Source organism: Nilaparvata lugens, chromosome 2, assembly GCF_014356525.2.
Source record: "Nilaparvata lugens isolate BPH chromosome 2, ASM1435652v1, whole genome shotgun sequence".
Classification (NCBI taxonomy): domain Eukaryota; kingdom Metazoa; phylum Arthropoda; class Insecta; order Hemiptera; family Delphacidae; genus Nilaparvata; species Nilaparvata lugens.
The window spans coordinates 24,497,128-24,517,051 of NC_052505.1; the positions used below are offsets into that span (position 1 = coordinate 24,497,128).

General features: G+C 34.7%; 1 protein-coding gene and 1 long non-coding RNA gene across 2 annotated transcripts in view; one reads left to right on the top strand and one right to left on the bottom strand.

Moving 5' to 3' along the window:
* Positions 1-19,924, top strand: part of LOC111048708 (unconventional myosin-Ie) — a 438,987-nt gene that overhangs the window by 236,680 nt on the left and 182,383 nt on the right. The gene's annotated exons all lie outside the window — the stretch shown is intronic.
* LOC111044998 lies at positions 12,553-18,200 on the bottom strand. The gene is made up of 3 exons (XR_005570437.1): positions 17,525-18,200; positions 15,006-15,093; positions 12,553-12,689 (listed from the first exon to the last, which is right to left on the bottom strand). It is a non-coding gene; the product is annotated as an uncharacterized LOC111044998 (long non-coding RNA).

Genomic DNA, 19,924 nt, shown 5'->3' on the forward strand with positions numbered 1-19,924 from the left:
ACTACTAGGATTATCGGCATGAGTTAACAGTGAGAATGCCCTATATCATGGGATATCTTCTTAAGCTACATTTTCTCTATGGTATTGTACTTAGATTATTGAAAATACTCTATATTAAATGAATGTAAGTATATTATCAAATGGTAGTAGATTTTAAAAATAGTTTATGAATGATGAAAAACTTATGGGAAAATAAAGTATTCAAAATAAGAAAATGGTCGAGCAAAAATAGTGCCTGGCTAGTTATTTTGAAAATTGTTGTAATCAATCTCAAATGTTATGGTAGAAATACTGAACTAAACTAGACTATCTCTTGTCTAATTCTGTATTTTTATCATTGTCCAGTTCATTAATGATGGATTGTGATGTTGAAATTACTATCTGCCGAGTACGGTATGAAAATATTTTTTATCATTTTATTTTATTTTTGATCATTCATTATTATGTTGTTTTGTGTTGCAGTCACGGCCTACAAAGACGTCGAAACAAGATCTAGCACCTGTCAATCAAGCACTACACATTGACACGCAATCAGAGCCTGTGCCGTAAGTTGACTTTTCATCATGTAGGCCTACCGTACTTTGACTTTTATAACTTCAAGTACCATGTGAAATTCCGAACATGTTAGAAATATTTCTGTGCAGTACATCTTTGATGACATTTCATGCGATTATACCATAAAATAAAGAGCAGAATATCGCAGTATCAGCAGTTTTTGGAACCTAGTCAGTAAAATAAAATATTTTCAGCGATTCGTTCAACTTGGATTAATGAATGAATTAATTAAAAAGTCTATTCTCAAAAAGCAGCATGTTACTAACATTTGAAATGTTAATTTTACAATAATTTGAAAGAATAGTACTCCTCACCTAGAACGAGTCTGTGTGTGAGGTTGTATAGGTACCGTATCTACTTATATATTATATATGTTCAATCTATATAATTTCAACATGTTGCTCCACAATCTTGTTTTTTTATTCTAACCCTCTTCTTCCATTTAAAAAAATTGTAAATTGATTTTCAACTAGTTCAAAAGCTTCGTGCTCTTCATCCTTCTGGCAATTAACCTTGAAAAGAGGATTTAACTTCGAAACACTGAAAATTAGTCTGCTATTTCCGAGTTCCTCGTGTTTTCAACAGAAAAGTGTTGCCGCTTTTTGAATTTTAGTTGTTACTAGCTTACCCGGCGAACTTCGTACCGCCAAAAAGTCAATGTATCTCATGTCACACTTGACTTTATTTGGTGAATCATGAAATTTATCTGACAATCAATATTTTCATTTACATCTCAATACGGACTTCCTATTTGCTTAGTCATGCAGCATATATTATTCCGACATTGCAACATATTCTCGATCAATTGGTAGTAATAACTATCAGTAAAGTGTTGAATTAAAAAAATATATAGGTTAAATTAGTGTTTCAAGGATGAATTTAATGTTTTCATAGTTGTTGATTGTCAATAGATGGTCCAGGAAATATGCAATGTACGATGAATTACATAGAATTCCATATTTTTCCATCTTCAATTTTAGGATGAATATAAGCTAAGCTAAATTTAAAAAAAATCAATTTAGTCTGCCATTCTTCAGTAATTGATGATTGCAATATGAACAACTCTCTTTCATGAGATGAATAATTATTTTCCAGTTTCTCAATGATAGGGGAGTGATAATTATTTGTATAGGTCTTCTAAGGAACGATTATCTACAGCTGGTACCAATCAACTACGGTACACTAACTTCAACTCCAAACCACCGTTTTAATACCAGTACACAATTGATCACAGGGTGACGTGTTTATTATACAGCTGGTAACTTTAGATGCTAAAGACATTCATTTTTATATATAGAGATAGAAGATTTCATCAATTTAAAATTTTATAATTCAAAAGCTTCATGTTTAATTCAATATAATTATACTCATAATACCTATATAATAAAATGATGGTAATAATGTAATATGTATAATATGAGCGCAAACGTCCAGCGTTGACGTGATAGATCTCTCTGTGAATTCACTTACGGGCAATTTATGGTGGAGCTGTGAATCTGGGGTAGAAGGTAGAAGAGAGCGGTCAGCGGAACCGGAGACATTCAATAGATGCATGCATTATCTTCAACACTCTCAGCTACAGTCATATGGTCTCAAGAGTTGATCCCTGGACTGATTCACCCCTCGCTTCCACAGCATCTAGGTGCTACTTAATTGCATAAAATTAGTCCAACAGCTGAGTTGTTGCCAGCTAATCATCTATGAGCCAATCCCAGCCTAGATTGATATCCTAATTGAGAATATAAAGTAGTCAGACTCAGGCATGCTTGACAGTTGGCTTATTTCTTCAAACTACGCCAAAACAAATAAGGGATCAACTTGTCAGATTAGATTTGTACCTTCTTAGTCCAGTCCAGTAATCTTGTTCAAATTGATTGTATTTTCACATGTTATGTGATTTTTCATCATTACTGTATAATACTCAAAGTTTTTTAAGTTTTAGAGAGTGGAAGATGAAAGTTTCCAGAATGTTTTAAAAACCTTGAGAAATACCCCTTTTCTCAAAATTTGTAGTAGTTCCAAAACCAGAAATCGTTGAATCCTGCGCGAGATCTCAATTTTTAGAAAATTTTATTGTCTTCAATTTTGTAGAAAATCCTTTTTTTCGAAAAACCCAAGGTTATCGAAATAAAATGAAAACCTTCCATAATTTGAATGTTTGCGGAGTTTTAGGGGTGAAGCTGCCCTCTGGCGTGTCAGTAAATTTCATATTCGAATTCAACACCACAAAATTCATACATGGAACCGACGAAAAAATATTTCGGCGGTTTTTATCTTGTACTTTCGTCCCAGGATTATAATTAAAATTATGTTCAAAGTATTATAAGTTTGAAGTAAATCATATTGTTTAATACAAGATACAACATTGATTCATTGTTATTATCACATATTAAATATGTTGAGAATTGTCTAATTTTAATTATTATTTATATCTGATGGGATGATTGGTTGATGTGGATTAGTGTAGATGTGTGTGTGTAGGTTGATGTATTTTGTTTTAAACTGATGAAAACAATAAACAATCTGAATTTGAATTTGTTTCGGGACTGGACTATCTCTGCTACACTCTAGCAGAGAAAACTTATACTTAAAGATTGTTTCATTCTATGACTGTACCTTGGCCGCTCTATGTTATGTTTTGGCCCTTGGAAGTTGATTGTTTGATTTTGATTGCAGTTACCGCGCGCTGTACAATTACAAGCCGCAGAATGACGACGAGTTGGAGCTGAATGAGGGCGATTTGGTGTATGTGATGGAGAAGTGTGATGACGGCTGGTATGTGGGCAGCAGTCAGCGCACCGCCTGCTTTGGCACCTTCCCTGGCAACTATGTTCAGAGGCTACCCACAGGTTAGCACCGCCACCCTCATCACAATTAATTACCCATTTCACATACTACTTGAAATAGTTCATTAGTCTACCATAGTAAGGTTCACGTTATAATGACAGTGGAGAAAGATAAGCAGCGTTGCCGATTCTCTGCCTTCTATAGAGAAAACTTATTACTTGGATTGCTTTATTATTATAAATTTATTATTATAATCATTGAATAATTAAATTAATAAATATCTCATACCGGAATATCTGATGTAATGATAATTTTCCATTGATGTTCCATAATAATCAATTAGGCCTAGGCTATATTTTATTCGTCAAGAAAATATATTTTACAATCATTGAATAAAGAATTTTCGTAATTGAGATTAAATACTTTGTTAAATAATTATATTTCTACATTGTTAAAAACCATACTGGCAACGATTTGGAGGTAGAAAAGGATAGGGCTATCTGCTTTCTGATAGATGGACAAGGATATCAAAACCAATGTTTTTTATTATTTAATCTATCTAAAAACAGTTAATCAAGTACTGACATTAGAACGTGGACCTCACTATAGAATCCAAAGGCCCATATGCGTTTAAACGGAGATGAATTTATGGGTTCGTTTATAGCCTACCCGGAATGTGAAAAATAAAAAGTTTATGAAAATGTTCAGTAGGCCTATTTGCATTTAATTGCAATTGAACACTGATTAATGATGTCTTCGCATCGTTGATGTCATCATCTTATTGATTTTTGTTGAATTTGTTTTTTAATGCCCCAACCATACTCGACGGAATTTTGTTTTTGTTCGTTAACCGCAAGGATGAATTGTCTCTTATGGGGTGGGTTCACTAGAAGAGCAAAGTAGGCGCTCTCACCATAAGAGGCAATGCATTCTGAAGACGCGCGAAATAAATTCAGCGCCTCTATGGGGCCCGTTTATTTGAGGTTTTAGGCTCAATTCACACAGAAGTGATGTGGCGTTGACTTTTTCAAATTTCATAAACATAAGGTTGAATGCCAACAGAAGTGGCGTGGCGAAACGCCCCTTCTGATGCATTGGATCATATTATAGTTACATAGGAGTGGCGTAGAAGTGGCAAAAAGTCAGTCACGTCCGCGTTGCACTACTTCTGTGTGAATTGGGCCATAGAATGTTATCCAAGATAATAATAGTTGAATTTAATATAGACGTGCAACCGGATTACGCAGCCTATACCGGTAACTTACTGAAATTGTTGGTTTCAGCTACAAAATATTAGATTATGAAAAAGTGACACATTTAAAAAACGCTGTTTACATAATTTGATATGTAAATACACATCAATATTATTATCTTATATGATTACATAATATTTAATGATATAGCCTACACATTATCGCATAAACGAAGGTAAAAATCAAAACTCAGTCCATTGTCATCACTGGTACTTAAACAGTCGTCACTTATACATGTCGTCCAATAAAATCAGAAACAAATTTACAAACACTTATCTTAGAAACACTCTTCATATGATGATTGTTCATGTTGAAGGTAGCCTACTTCAGTGAATTTTAATTTTTCAAAATGGTCCATCATTCGAATAATCCTGTATTACACAATGTACAGATTATTGTAGTAGCTTATTATATTTTTATTTTTATGATATTCTTACAGGTACATACGTTTTATTCCTTACAGTAATACAACTATTCCATGTGTAAAACTTTACACATGTAACTTTTACCTTGAAAGCTCTTCGATAATATTATGCAGACCTGATTAGTAATATGACTTTGACTTCCTGCCACGTTATTCTGGTTTCTGAGGTTTCTCTTGTTGAGATTGCCTATGAAGATGCATAAGTTGAGTTGTGAGTGGAGTTTTACAGTTTGATTTACTTAACTTTTGTTATTTTCTATGAAGTATTATACATTTTCAAATAAATTCTTTTTTTTTGATTTACGTTATATGTTCTAGCCCAGTTTTAAAAGCATGAACTTTGGTTGAGCAGGAGCTGGTCTAAGGGCGTATGAGGATAGTATACTGCAACAAAAAGACTCACATCGAGTTTGCTATTGAATTTCCATCAACTAATATTATCAAGTCACTTGTCTGATGTTAATTAAGGTGACAATGTAATCACGGCTTTCAACAGTTCAGCTGAAAGTGAGTACCTATGAACATTAGATTACCTGCTCAATACTCTTCATCACGCTGATGACGAGGGACGATAGTAGCTTCCAGCCTTCCATCAAGTGCCCACTAGATTTTGTGGGAACACGGAATTGGAAATGCCTTTTGCATTGTCATTGTGCAAGGACTTTTCCAATTCCGCGTTCCCGCGACAGCTATAGTGGAAGCGACTATTGTCCCTGTGTGTGCATATGCTGCTTTTATTCCTTCACCTAACATCTAGTGTTATTTTACTCACTGTTTATTTGACATTATCATTCATATGATTCGTTTCAATCATAAATTTCTTACAGTTTTACAATTTAATTTTCGGTCTATTCAGAATTTGTAATATAATATAACGACGATGTCACAAGTTAGCGAATTGTTACTTAGTTATTAATAATTTCATTATTGTCAAACTATCACTATTGCCTGCATGGATCTCTGTAATAAATTAAACTCAATTCTTCAAATTAACTGGAAGTAAAGAGTTTCAACACTGTCTTAATCGAAAACAACAATTGACTATCTGTTCTGGAAATTTATATGCTATCTGTTATCGAGATATGAGTGTTGACTTCCTGAAACTAAAAGTTATCTGTATTTTTCAAAAAAAAAATTGAAAACATACAGTAGGCCTACTACCTATGTCAACTATCCGTTGCTTGATGTTATAATTCGAATAATGTATAGTGGGATTTACTTGAAACTATAGTGAGCTCCACGTTATAATGGCAGTGGAGAAAGATAGGAGAAAAACGTTGCCGATCCTGTCTTGTCAATGCCTTCTATAGACGGTAGCTGATGATATACGGTAACATTATCTGTTCATTCTCTTTTAAAATAATCAATTAAATTTTATTAAGCAAGAAATTATATTTTTCAATAATTTAATAATTAAGATAAAATAATTTGTTAATTAATTACAACTTCTGCATTGTTAAAAGACGATCTGGCAACAGAGCAAAGCGAGAAAGAGGACAGCGCCATCCACTGTGTTGAATGATAGACAAGGATAGCAATGCCATTGCTAATCAGACACTGCCATTATAATGTGGATCTCAATATATCAGCATTGGTTGAATGTGAATGTTAAATATAAAGAAAGTTGACATTGTGAAGTGAATTTCACTCATCATAACCTCACAATTACTTGCTTCATCAATGGATGATTATGGTACCTATTGTACAATTTCATAGTTTTATAATTTTTCCCTAGTGTATATAAGATTCATAGTGAAATGAAAATAAATGGTTAGTCTTTGAGACTAGATTCAATGACAATCATCATGAAAAAATAGTTTCCTTTACTGGAGAGTTGCAATTTCATCAATTGATACTAATTATTCGTTTTCATGGTTCTTTACAGTTTTTCAAAATTGGATGCTTTTCTCTCCAAGTGTGGCACTCCAACTTCAGTCGGAACAAGTAGTAAATCAAATGCCTGCATAAGCGCACACAAGACAATACCAATAACAATAATGTCAAATTGAATATTATTTACTATATTGATTAATTGAAAAAATAACTAATCCTCATTTAAGTTACTATTAACTATAGTTAATTCAGTTAACTATTTGAATTTACATGTATCACTTGTAACTATGAAAATTCCCAATGATTACTTCGTGGATGAAGTACCTAAATTAACATTGTAATATAATTATTGATTTTCTCGTTATTAATTTTTTTTAATTACCGTATGTAGTTAGCTCAGGTACAGTAACATGTATTGTATGAAAAGTGATTGAGACTCATTTTGTAATAATAATTGAATCCAATGATATTAATTTTTATAAAGTACAATATTGAAAAATATAGTTATGCCAAAGAAATTCCGTATGTAATTTTGTATTATAGTAGTCAATTGTGTATATCAGTTTCCAAAAGAAGCTCAACGTAGATGAAATCCCTTGCATTTTGTGCTTCCAGCTTACTTCTTCCTATGAAAATTAGAGTACGGTATTTGAAACAATTTCTCAAATTCAATTAAGATTGAAATGTAATTTCCACTTATTGATGACAATATTTAATACTTCAACTAGTAGCCTCCCAGAAATATTGTTATCAACAATCAATAGTGGGAAAGTCATCAATGAAAGTTCCAATACTTCACAGCTTTGAAAAACGTATAGCATTTAATATTGGATTGATAAATGACAATCATTGAAATTTTGTCAATCGATTGATGAGGAATGATACTTTCTTTGTGCTTCACTGATTTTCCAAATGAATGACAGCTTCTAATAATTACCATTGATATATTTGCTTCCTGATCAAGATAAAGCCTCTTAGAAAAGCAAACTTTCAAGTTTTTTTGCACTTTCTATGGAGTTATATTATTTTAATCAGCTAGGATACCAAAAATACTATTTTAGATTCTCTATTCAAGTGCCTAATGATAAGCTAATGTAAACAGGAACCGAATTCTAAGAATGTATAAATGTGGTAGCTTATTTCCGTAATAATTCTGGTACCTACTGTAACAATGATAATAATTGAATATTATTCTTATTTTTTAGTTACACATATCATTTTGTCAATACTAGTTATGATACGTAAGTTCCCGATCGATTGTTCTGTTTTCCATTTAAAATGGGTGTAACACGGTACTGATCTCAGTATATTTATTTTACTGAATGAAATTAAGAAAAAGGCATTGTCTAACTTTATGCCAGTATCTAACTTCCTTTAAACAGGTTCCTTTTTTGTGCTGATGAAATGGTTCAGGTATGAAATGTCAGAAAGAGCTTCTTTGTCTGTAATAAATTGAGAATGTTTGTATGTACCGGTACTTTTAGAACTGAATATTTGAATAGACAGAATATTTTAGCATCCAAAGTAATTAACACTCACTCGAAAAATAATCATACATTATTATCAGTTCTCATATGTATAGTTTCAAGTAAGTAATCTTAGTGAAAACGATTATTATCATACGATAATTACATTATTGTATGGACAAATACCGTACATCACATATTGTAATGACTCGTCAATGTTCATTAAGCTATTTTGTTTTAAAATAATTCTATTGTTGTTTGTTATATGTTTTATTTATTATGTTGAGTTGCACTATTGTTTATTATTGTTTGTCTTTGAGAAATTTTCTATTTCCTAGATCTTTAGTTACCTGTTTTATGTATTAGTATTTCTATTTTGATAATAGCGTATGTCGCCCTATTAACAGAATGTGCTGTATTTGCTATGGTTTAGAATAATTTATAAATTAAACCATCAACAAAAAGTTATTGAATACAGTAGTCAAAATCAATTTGCATGAGTTTAATTGGATTTGTTTATCTAGCCGTCAGAAAATACAAACATTGTTGAACGTATTCTTATAATAAATCACTCATAAAATGCATTGTCTATTTATTCAATTTGTAGCAGCTGGAATATAAGTTATAATGGTAGAGGTTACTATAAAAGGTTACTCCAGAGTCCAAGCCATTTTTCAATCAAGCTGAGTGGATGAAGACAATTTGAGATCAAAGAGGATAAAATTCCCTAAGTCAATTCTATACCAATTACTTGTCTCCATCCACTTCCATTGATTGAAAATGGCTTGAACTCTGGAGAGAGGATATATTTCTCGACATCTTTGGCTTCTTTAAACTTACCTAATACATTTCAAAACTACTTAGCCTATTCTCAATGTAATTTAATGCACGTGAAAGAAAAAGTCCTGGTACACAATTTGAGACCAAATTCAATTCTCTATCACCAAGTGCTTCCGAGGTGGATTGCTATGACAACAAAAAAATACACTTCCTGTCGTTTCAAAACTTAACATAATATAAAATGATGATGTGAAAATTTCCCAATTTTCTGGCTTTGTATGGAAATAGCTTTCTGAAAAATATATATATACGATAGAGTACTATATAACATTAATTGTAGACCTATTCATTCTTGAAAGGACTAAATCAGAGTCAGGTCGATATATTGATTTGGAGCCGAAATATACTTGTTCTAAGAAACCAATGAAGTTTCAAACTTTGGTTGGCTACTGGGGGGGGGGGGGGGAATCAGGCGGTGTAACGATGGGGACTCTTCGGCTCCAGGCAATCTACTATGTATATACTATCACCCTTCCATAATTCAACTTTCCCATAATTTGTTGCGCATCAATGTCTTTATCGACTGGGCTATTTCTACATAAATCAAGCATATATGTGTACTGCCAACGCTCATAACCATCAACTATAATCATCATAGATTACAACCGATTTTATTTACTGGATGAAGCAAACAAATACAATTTTCAGAAAGAAAAAACACAGGCTATCGTCCAAAACTTCTATTTTGTCTTCAATAATCAAATACTCAGGATATTTTAATATCAAGAGAGAAAAAAGAAAAATGAAGGTTTAGCTCCTGATATGTAGGTACATTTATAACAATAATATTTATATATATTGTAAATGGACTTTCATCCATTCTAAATTTTGGGATTATACTCGTATATCATTGTATAATGCCGATAATTAACCAATAAATGGCAGATTAGTAGATTTCACAGCCAAGGTCAAGAGAGAATGTTACAATTTGTTCACAGCGATAATAATTATGCACTATGTCTGTGTTGGAATGCAATTATTATAATAAAGCTTCATTGCGTATGAACGACCAGTGGTTAACATTTACCACCTTCAGGTAGAAATCAAATATAAAAAGTAATGCTAGTATTATAAAAATAATGTAGTAATACCTAATATTATAAAAATAATGTAGTAATACCTAATATTATAATCGTGTTGTTTTATTAAGTCCCTTAAGAGAGTTTAAGCTCTAAGAAAATATGCGGGCCTCACAAATTTCATCTTAGCAGGAATCGCCGCTTAACGTATCCACCCAAAAACCTTGATTATCTACTGGATAAAAAAAGCGGAAAGTAGAATGTTATGAACGATTTTAATATCAATAGGTCTAATAGAAAAATAGCACATACTATTTTATTCACAGGAAAAGCATACAGATCAATTTTCATTCTTTTTAGAGTTTCTCCAAACTAAAATTATCTTCAAAGTTTGCAAAATTAGAGCTAGGTTTTTAATTAGGAGCTATTAAACAATAATTAATCATCAAATGCATTATTGTAAAACATTACAAGAAATCGCTAACCGTCATTGATGCAAGTTAGAACACCTTCTATTTTGTTATGTCTTCTCTGAGTAAAGAAGATTGCCAAGGCTTTTGTATCACCACATTCAACAATAGCTGTGTTTTCCATTCGTGCAACTAGTGTATCTTCATGATCCACGTTGAAAGTTCCGTATGCTTTCTCTTCAAGGATATTCAAATAGTCAAAGTCATCGAGTTTGGTTTTGTCCTTGACAAATAAATACTGGCTTACATTAGGCATCTCTACCAAGTCTGTTGAAACAACCAAGCTTGCAACATTTGAAGAAGATGGAATTTTTTTGTAAACTTCAACACACTTCTCCATGTTGAAGTTATCAATGACATCTTCACAACAGGTAGTTTTAAAATCATCCTTTTCCAGTGAGAAGCTCTGTTGATTAATCATTGCTTCCATTTTCTCATTCTCATATTTTTCATCTATTTTGGTTTCAACCTCTTTACGTAAGAATAAACAGAAACCTTTGACTCTTTTCAGATGTTCAGCAGGATAATGATCTACAAAAAAGTATATTGAAGGACCTTGCAGTTCTATTAAAAAAGCATCCATTAAGGTTAAAAGCTTAATCTTTGATCTCTTCTTCAATTTCCCAAAACACTCTTCAATGCCATCCAACATGAAACAAATATTTCTAACATCTTCAGAATCCAAATCACTTCTTTTGAAAATGAGTTTTTCACTCGCTCCATACTCTAGAATTTCTTTCTGTGCTTGTTTCCATGCAAACTGAAACTCCGACAAAATTTCTTTGCACGTTGCATCAAATTCATCAACATCACCGTTCAGAAAATGAGTTATGCTCTTCAATATATTGCAATAAAGGGATTCAAGTTTGATCAAACTTATGTTAATAGTGAACTTTCCACCAATTTCAATAAATCGTTTGATAAAATGCAAAGGCTGTTTCACAACAGTGCCAGTAATGCCTAGGTCATATTGTACCCATCTTAAATAACCGCATGTTTTACCAGTGATTATTTTCAGAAAAGAAGTCAAACCTCTGATATTATGTTCGAGGGTTTTTACAAACTCATGATGCGGTGAAAGAATATTTAAGTACAAACAGCATTTCTCCTTGAAACTTTTCAAACTCATCTCTGCAAGAGTAGAATCAGTAGGACACAAATCAAGAGCAAGTATTAGATTTTCTCTAAATACTGACATTCCACAATTGACGAGTATAGCTGATCTGGCAGACCTGCTGAATAAAGTGGACCCTTTTAAAAGTGCTGATGGACCCGTTTTCAATGATACTCCTGCAGTTATAGCACTGAAACCATAAATAGCTGCATTAACCCACAGTTGCCTTGCTTCTGCATCACTGAAACTAATGCTCTGATTGTGTTCATATCTATCCAGAAGCTTGTTTGCAGTGCGAGATGCGGAATAGCAATTGGAAATCACTGATGCTACAAGTGCTTTCTTCAGAACAGCCACACCAAAGCTGCCTGGTATAAATAGGGAGGTGACAGTGACAATGTCAGCTACTTTTGCCACTACTTGAGCAGTACTATCTAAAGCACGTAGAGTCTTGAATAGGCCAGCTGGAGTAGAAACAGCACACATTATACAGTCAGCTGAATATTCACCTTCTACAGGTTAGAACATGAAACCTTTGGGTAGTTGATTATTTTCTTTATATTCTCTCCAGCGGCCTTATATTGTAAGTGCGGCAGTCTCTATCAATAAAGATTTGTGCAGAAAGCCTACCACGACAAAAAACACGACTAACAACATCACAAGTATAATTCATACTGTCCCCAGCCACTTTCACGTGCACATAAGTAAAGGATATGCAGTAAACTTCATGTACTCCTAACACATTTTCCACCAATTGTTGTACACCTCCATTCTTAAATCCCACTTCACTATAAGCAGCATCAATTTTTTCCCCCAGATTCCTCTTTGATACTTCGTCCACAGATCTTGATACGAGCTTCTTCCACTTATCATCTTGAAAATCGACAGCCTCTTTTATCCATCTTTTGTAAGCCGGTGTCCTTATTTCCTGTGAAAATAAACAGAACAAAATTAATGCGGGTGAAGCTTACTGTACGCTTCAAGGAGATTTGAAACATAATTTTTCCTGAGGATGACACCCGCATGAGCTTTAGGCTTGTGCATGGGTGATGAGACGGATGATAATGAGAGATGATTGGACCTACATATATAGGTGGGTTTCGAACCACCGAGAAGCTATATTTAGACTCATGAATAGTTATTTAGAGGAGTTTGGTTCTTTCAAATAAGTGAGCACCTTCACAACGGAAATATAGCAGGCGCATGATGAAGCTTAACTTATCTTATCGATAGGGAGCTTATCAGCGCTTAACGCGGCGATTTTAGCGTCGGGTTAGCAGTCCTATGGTACTTCCATAGTGCAAGTTATACGAAGCGTCATCAACGCCGGCGAGTACGCTGGTGTTGGCAATGCTCGACCAAGTTATACACAGCGTTGTTGACGCGCAGTGGTTTTTCAAGTACTGTGCTTCACTACTCTCCACCGTTCACTACTTCTATCCGTGTCAAATCGAGTGACTACAATAGATACTAATAATAGACAATTGAAGGCTAAGTGCTGGAGTAAAGTTGGGGAGGCTATCTATGAGACCTGGCAGGAAATGACTCGCACACGAAAGGACAATAAAAGTAAGAGTCAAGTATTATAGTTTTTGAGAGCCAACCCTGTCCACTTAAATTAACCCACTACCACTCCCACCACACCTCCGGCGAGAAGAACTTTGGTGAAATCAAAAATTTATATATTTTCATCAAGTATAAATCTGCAATAGTTAACTGTATATCTTGAGTGAAAGATACATTTTTTCTCCCTGAGGGAAAAAATATTTTTCACTCGTGTGAAGCAGCCTAACTGGATGGTGTCCTATTTATTGTTGAGCAATTATTGGCTGACGTGCAGACAACGCGCTGTCAACGCTGTCAGCAACTTGGTTCAGCATTGCCAACGCCGCGTTGACGCCGCAACATTAGCGCTCGTATAACATGGGTACGCGTTAGCGTTACGTGTTTAGCGCCACGTTGGTAGCGCCACGTATAACATGGACATTCAACGCCCTGTTTCTCGCGTCATTAGCGTGACGTTATTAGCACTCGTATAACATGGGCCTCAGGTACACTATGCTAGATGAAACTCTTCATAACAAAATATGGATAGCGCGTTACAAAAGAAAGCTAACCAGGAGTATAGAGAGCGAATAGATCCATGTTCCTTGTTCAAGAAAATTGGTATCCTTATGGTATATAATATGCTTCATATTTTATAGGCCTATATAAAAATGAGTAATATTATAGAGAAAAGATAGCATGATGCTGTCTTGCTGTCTTTTCTTTATGGTAATATCAAACAAAATCCCAATTTTTATTATTGTAGTACCTGAAACTGGATTGATAGATTATCATTTGTTAATTGGAAACACTAATCTAGCTGCATTTGGTAGGGTATTTTATAATAAGCTGTTGCATATTTTGAGAAGTCATCATAAAGATACCCAAGTATCCCAAAAAGTTGAAGAAATTCAATTTGATAATTTTCAGTATGTTTATGAAGAGCAGTGGGCGGTCCGACGGCTGAGTAGGTAGTAGGCCTACCAACCATACAAAAACCATCCTCAATGCGGTTTGAGGATAGGCTACATTGGTTCTTATTGGAGCAATTATGAACTGTGGTACGGGCCAGCTATAGTAAGATTCTAGTTATAACATTTGGAAATCATAGGACGGCATAGTTTCCCGTTTTCTTTGCCCACCGCTTTCTTTAGTAGATAGGCTAGCTGTGGTTCTAGTCATCACGTATATCTGATAGGATGTAAATTGCTGATTATTGATATTTAATTATTATCAATTATATCTCAAATATATTACACTCACTAATAAAAAAGATATTTTAATGATTTAATAATGCATTTTCATAATTGAGATTGAATATTCTGGTAGTTCACATATTTTTACCTAAGGTACCCACCGAACAATAAATTTGACAACGGTGCGGAGCTAGAAAATGATGGAGCTAAATGCTTTGTCAAATGACAGACAAAAATAGCAAACCAATGTTGATCAGGTACTGACTTCATAACGTGAATCTCGCTATAGTTTTCTCATCCCATCCATCCTTACAGTTTACATCTGTACTGCACTGTACTTGCTCAGTTCAGAACTGTATCTCTAAAGAGCTTTGGTAGCACTAAAGCTGTGTATAACTTACGCACCAAGTGTCAAGGGAACGTACAGAAAAACGTTTAAGTGTAACATTCACATGAAGAATTTAAAACAAACAACAGAAAATATAAACGTTAGAGAAACTCACGTTTGATACGTTGTGGTCTAGCTTTTCCTTATACTCTGTAACCTTATAATCCATTTTGTGTCTCCAATCCATTACCTGTCAACACCACCTGAAATTAATAATAATAATAGTTTTAGTGAGTAAATGCCGTAAATCACTCCGAAATCCAATTCGAATTAGTAAATAAAATATTAATTAATTTAATTAAGAAGATACGCTCATAAGGAGTTTGATTTGTGGCTGTGCAAAGTAATGTTCTTACTGAGCTAAGAGCATCTTCTAAAACTGACTCCTATTGATTTATTTCTAAATTGAGTGATTTCAATGCTAGCTCTATCGTTTTCCATAGAATACCATTATATCTTTCAACCTGTCCATTACCTGCTGGGTTGTAAGCAGTGGTTCTGCTAGTTGCAATTCCATGAGAGTTTAAATAATTTTTCAAGTCTTTTGACTCACGAATGATGTTCCTCTGTCTGAATGTATGTAACTAGGAACCCCAAACGTAGAAAACAAGGTTTTCCGTTTTGATTTAACTGTAGACGATGAATGTCTGAACATGAGAAAGCAAAAGGTAACTGTGAAAACTAATCTACTATTACCAATAGATAACGATTCCGACTTGATGAAGGCAGAGGGCCCATAAAATCTATATTTAGCCGTTCAAATGCAGAAGTGGCTTTAATCAGAGTTTCTTTGTGTTTGAAGAATTTGGCTTGATAGCAGCACACACTTTGCAGGAGTTTATTATGCGTCTAATTTTATCAATTGAGTAGGGTAAGTTTTTACTTAACGTAACACAAACGTGCTACACATGGGTGACATAGAGACTCATGTAAATCAACTAATAGATTTTCCTGATTTGGATTAAAGAACATACTCTAGACAGAGCATCAGCAGCCATACTATCCCTGCCAGGTCCGTATTATACATATCGTAATGAATACAAGACAATTCCAGTTTTCACCTCATTATCTTTTCATTTTTTACTTTGTCATGACTGTTGTTATCGAACATAAAAGCTACCGACATCTGCTCAGTAAAATGAAATGTTTGCCAGCCAAGTAGTGACGCAATTACCGCAGTGCTTCTACAATGGCTTTTGCTTCTTTTTCAAAACTTGATTGACTTTGTTTGCTGGTGAAAGTATCCTTGAGAAGAATGCAACTGGACGGTTTGATTGAGTCAAAGTAGCAGCAATGGTGCTCTCAGATGGATCAGTTTCCACAATAAATTTTATTTTATTTTATTTATTTACATCAATAGAAAAATTACAACAACATATAGAGGCTTACCGTACAGCTTTATGCCAAAACAAGCCTCATTGAAGATCAATTGTTTACACAAACTGAAACTAAATTAGTTAGAAAGAAAAAAAAACGAAAAATAGCAATAAAAATAGTTTGGAAGAAAGATTATAAATAGGAAATAACACAAGACACAATAGAAAATAGAAAAAAGACTGAAGAAAAAAAAAGGCTAATTGAAAAAAGAGAATAGGTAGCAAGCCTATTTTAAGAAGAAGAATTTGAAATTTAAATTTTTATGGTCTGAAAATTGATTAAGCATTTATAATTTAAGAGCTTGATAACATTGTTCACTAAAATTGCGCAAATTATCAGCGAATATATCTAGAATCGTATTCAAAGAATTGTACAATCTAACAGTTTTTTTGTAAGAAGCAATTTGCATGATGTACAGTGTACCTTCTATCCAAAGCAAAAACATATTTAATCTAGGTCTATTTAATGGAACAAAGATACTAAAGAGTTCGATAATATTCGGAATGTCTAAATGATTATTCAATATTTTAAATAGAACAATTAATGATACGAAATCCCGCCTGTTCTTCAACGACATAATTTGAAAACTGACTCTCAGACACCTCATAGAAAAGTCATACGGGCATGAATGTCCATACTTCTTGTAATACATGAATCTGAGGAATTTATTTTGTATGCGTTCGATGCTACTAATATATATCTCTTGATAAGGACTCCAAACAACAGCACAATACTCAAGTCTACTTCTCACCAGGGCCAGATACAGCATCTTGATTAAATCAATGTCTGTGAAGTGTCTGACATTTCTCATGATAAATCCTAGCATCTTATTTGAAATATTAAGGATGTAATTAATGTGATCTCTAAAGGTGAGAGTGGAGTCTATGTAGACACCCAAATCCTTAATCACATAAACTCTTTCAAGATGTTCATCTAATAATTTGTAGTCAGCAAAAATCTGTTGCTGTCTAGTGAAGACAATAAATTTCTTCACATTTAATGGCAGTTTGTTTCTTTCACTCCAATCATTCAACCTGCCCAAATCCTCCTGTAACATCTGAGAGTCCTGATCATCCTGTATAGTTCGATAAATTTTAACATCATCTGCATAAATGAGACAATTACTGTTTTTAATACACTCTGGAATGTCATTAATAAGTAAAAGGAACAAAAGAGGCCCAAGTGAGGTCAGAGTACATTGAGGTCAAGTGAGGTAATTAGTTATTTATGTTAATTTTATGCTTCATACTTACTTACTTCATACTTCTGTCCTTCGTCATTGACCAGCTTCCTGGATGGACGGCGTCATTTTATATTCAGACCTAATTTGGTCGTCGTTGATTGTAAAATTTTTTACAAAACTTGTCAAACATTAACGTTTTTAAAGCTTAAAAATCGATCGAGATGGTCGCTCAGATTCTAAATCACTTGAATCAAATTAAAGACTTGTCGGCCTCGAAGTATTCAGCCACAGAGTAGAATGGCATCCCATGCAGCCAGGCTCTAATCCTTCCACTAAAACTTCTGTCATCCAGATCCCTCACCATGTCTGGCAGCACGTTAAAGATCTTCTGTGCCAGTACAGGGAAACAGTCTCTTTTCTTGTTCAATCTGCAGAAGGGTACATCAATTTTAGCTTTCCCTCTGGTATTATACGAATGCTTATCGGCTCTTCTTGTCATTGAGTGATAATGACTTTTTATGTGTAGCAAGGAGAGCAGAATATACTGGTTGAACACCATATAGATACCCAGTCTGATGAAGATCGGCTGACATTGAATAAGGTATCTGGCTGAGTCCAAAATTCGTAATGCCTTTTTCTGTTGAAGAAGCACATCATTACATCCGGGCGCATGTCCCCACATCTGCAGTCCATAGATAATATGGCTGTGGAACAAGGCAAAGTAGACTTCAACAAGATGCTTCCTTGAAATAAGAGGCTTTTAGATGTCTGAGTAGAAATATTACCCTGGATAGCTTCAGACAAAGTTTGTTGGTATGGCTACCCCAGGTGAGTCTTGAATCCAGCATAAATCCTAGAAGCTTGACCTCAGTGCGATTGATGAGCTGGCTTCTACTGAGGCTACAGGTAGTCTCTTGTGTCTTGTCTTCATTTAGACTCAGCTTATTATTGTTGTACCACACTGTTTTGCTAGTCCAAAAATATCTGCAGCCGCCCTCTGTGCCAACACTGGTGTTCTCCCTCTGGCAAAGATTGTGGTGTAGTCAGCAAAAAGTAGGATGCCTCCCAGCAAACCAAGGTCATTGATAATAATCAGAAAAAGGAGGGGTCCAATCACTGATCCTTGTGGCACCCCATGATTAACCTGTAGAGGACCTGAGTTAACTCCCTCCAGCGAAAGGATCTGCCTTCTGTCTGTTAGGTAGGATTCCAGGGTGGCGAGGACCCGACCTACAACTCCATACGCTTCAAGTTTCTCCAGCAGAATATCATGCGGGACACACTCAAATGCCTTTCTCAGGTCTGCCAGAGCCAATGCCACTGAGTCCCCCTCTTCAAAAGAATCTAGGATGTCACATACCAGCTTGGAAACAGCTGTGACTGTTGATTTACCGCGCCTGAAACCTTGCTGCACACTTGAAAATAGGTTATTGCTCTCAAAGTGGTTCATTAGTTGAATCTTCATAAAGGCTTCAAAGATCTTGGCCAGTGCGGGAATAATAGAAATTGGCTTGTAGCTTTTCAGGGATGTAGGGTCACCCTTCTTGAAGATAGGCACTATTCTAGCCAGTTTTAGGGCTGTGGGGATATATCATTTGCCAAGGCATGCATTCAACACTACACTAAGAGGATGGGCAATGACATCAATAATAGATTTCAACAGTTCAACTGACATACTGTAGATATCTTGAGTGTTTTTATTTCTGAAGTGACTCACCATTTCAATAATGTCTTCTGGTGTTACTGGGTCCCAGTCCTCCATTTCTACAGTCCCATCTCTGGGTTGCTGAAAGAGTCTGCCAGCAGCCACCTGTGATCTGTCTGTTTTTGGTAGGGCATTGACAGTTTTTTCCACCTCTTGTATCAGGAAATTATTGAATTCATCAGGGCTTGCCCTGACTCTGGGCTTCAAACTTTGCTTGCTTGGTCCTGAAATACTTTTTACTAGGTCCCAAGCAACCTTATATTTGTTATTGGCCTGATTGATTGAGCTAATGTTAGCCTCCCGTTTTGCAAGGTCCATCTCCAGCCTGTAAATCCTCTTTGCCATAATGTATTGATTATGGATGTTCTTCCTCTCTTCCTCATCGAGATAAGATTTCCTTCTGCAATGCAGAGCCAAGAAAAAACTCTGTAGCTGAAGTAACCCAGGCGTATACCAGGCATTACTTTTTTGCCTACATGAATTTATTTTCTGGGCCAGATGGCTCTTTTTGATTCTTGTCATTTTTGCAGGTAAGATTCTGTCAAACACGTTAGAGAATTCTTTAAAAAAGGAGTTGAAGAGCTCTTCTGGGTCATCCATTGGGTCAGACAGAATTTCGGTCCAGTATAAGTTGGCCAAGGCTGCTTTAAGTTGTGGAATCCTCTCAGGGTCAATTTTTCTAGAATATTTAAAGTAATTGGAGTGCCAAGGTACAGAATCTGAAGGTTCACTCACCGACTTCAGCTACATGTTCATTATGACAGCATCA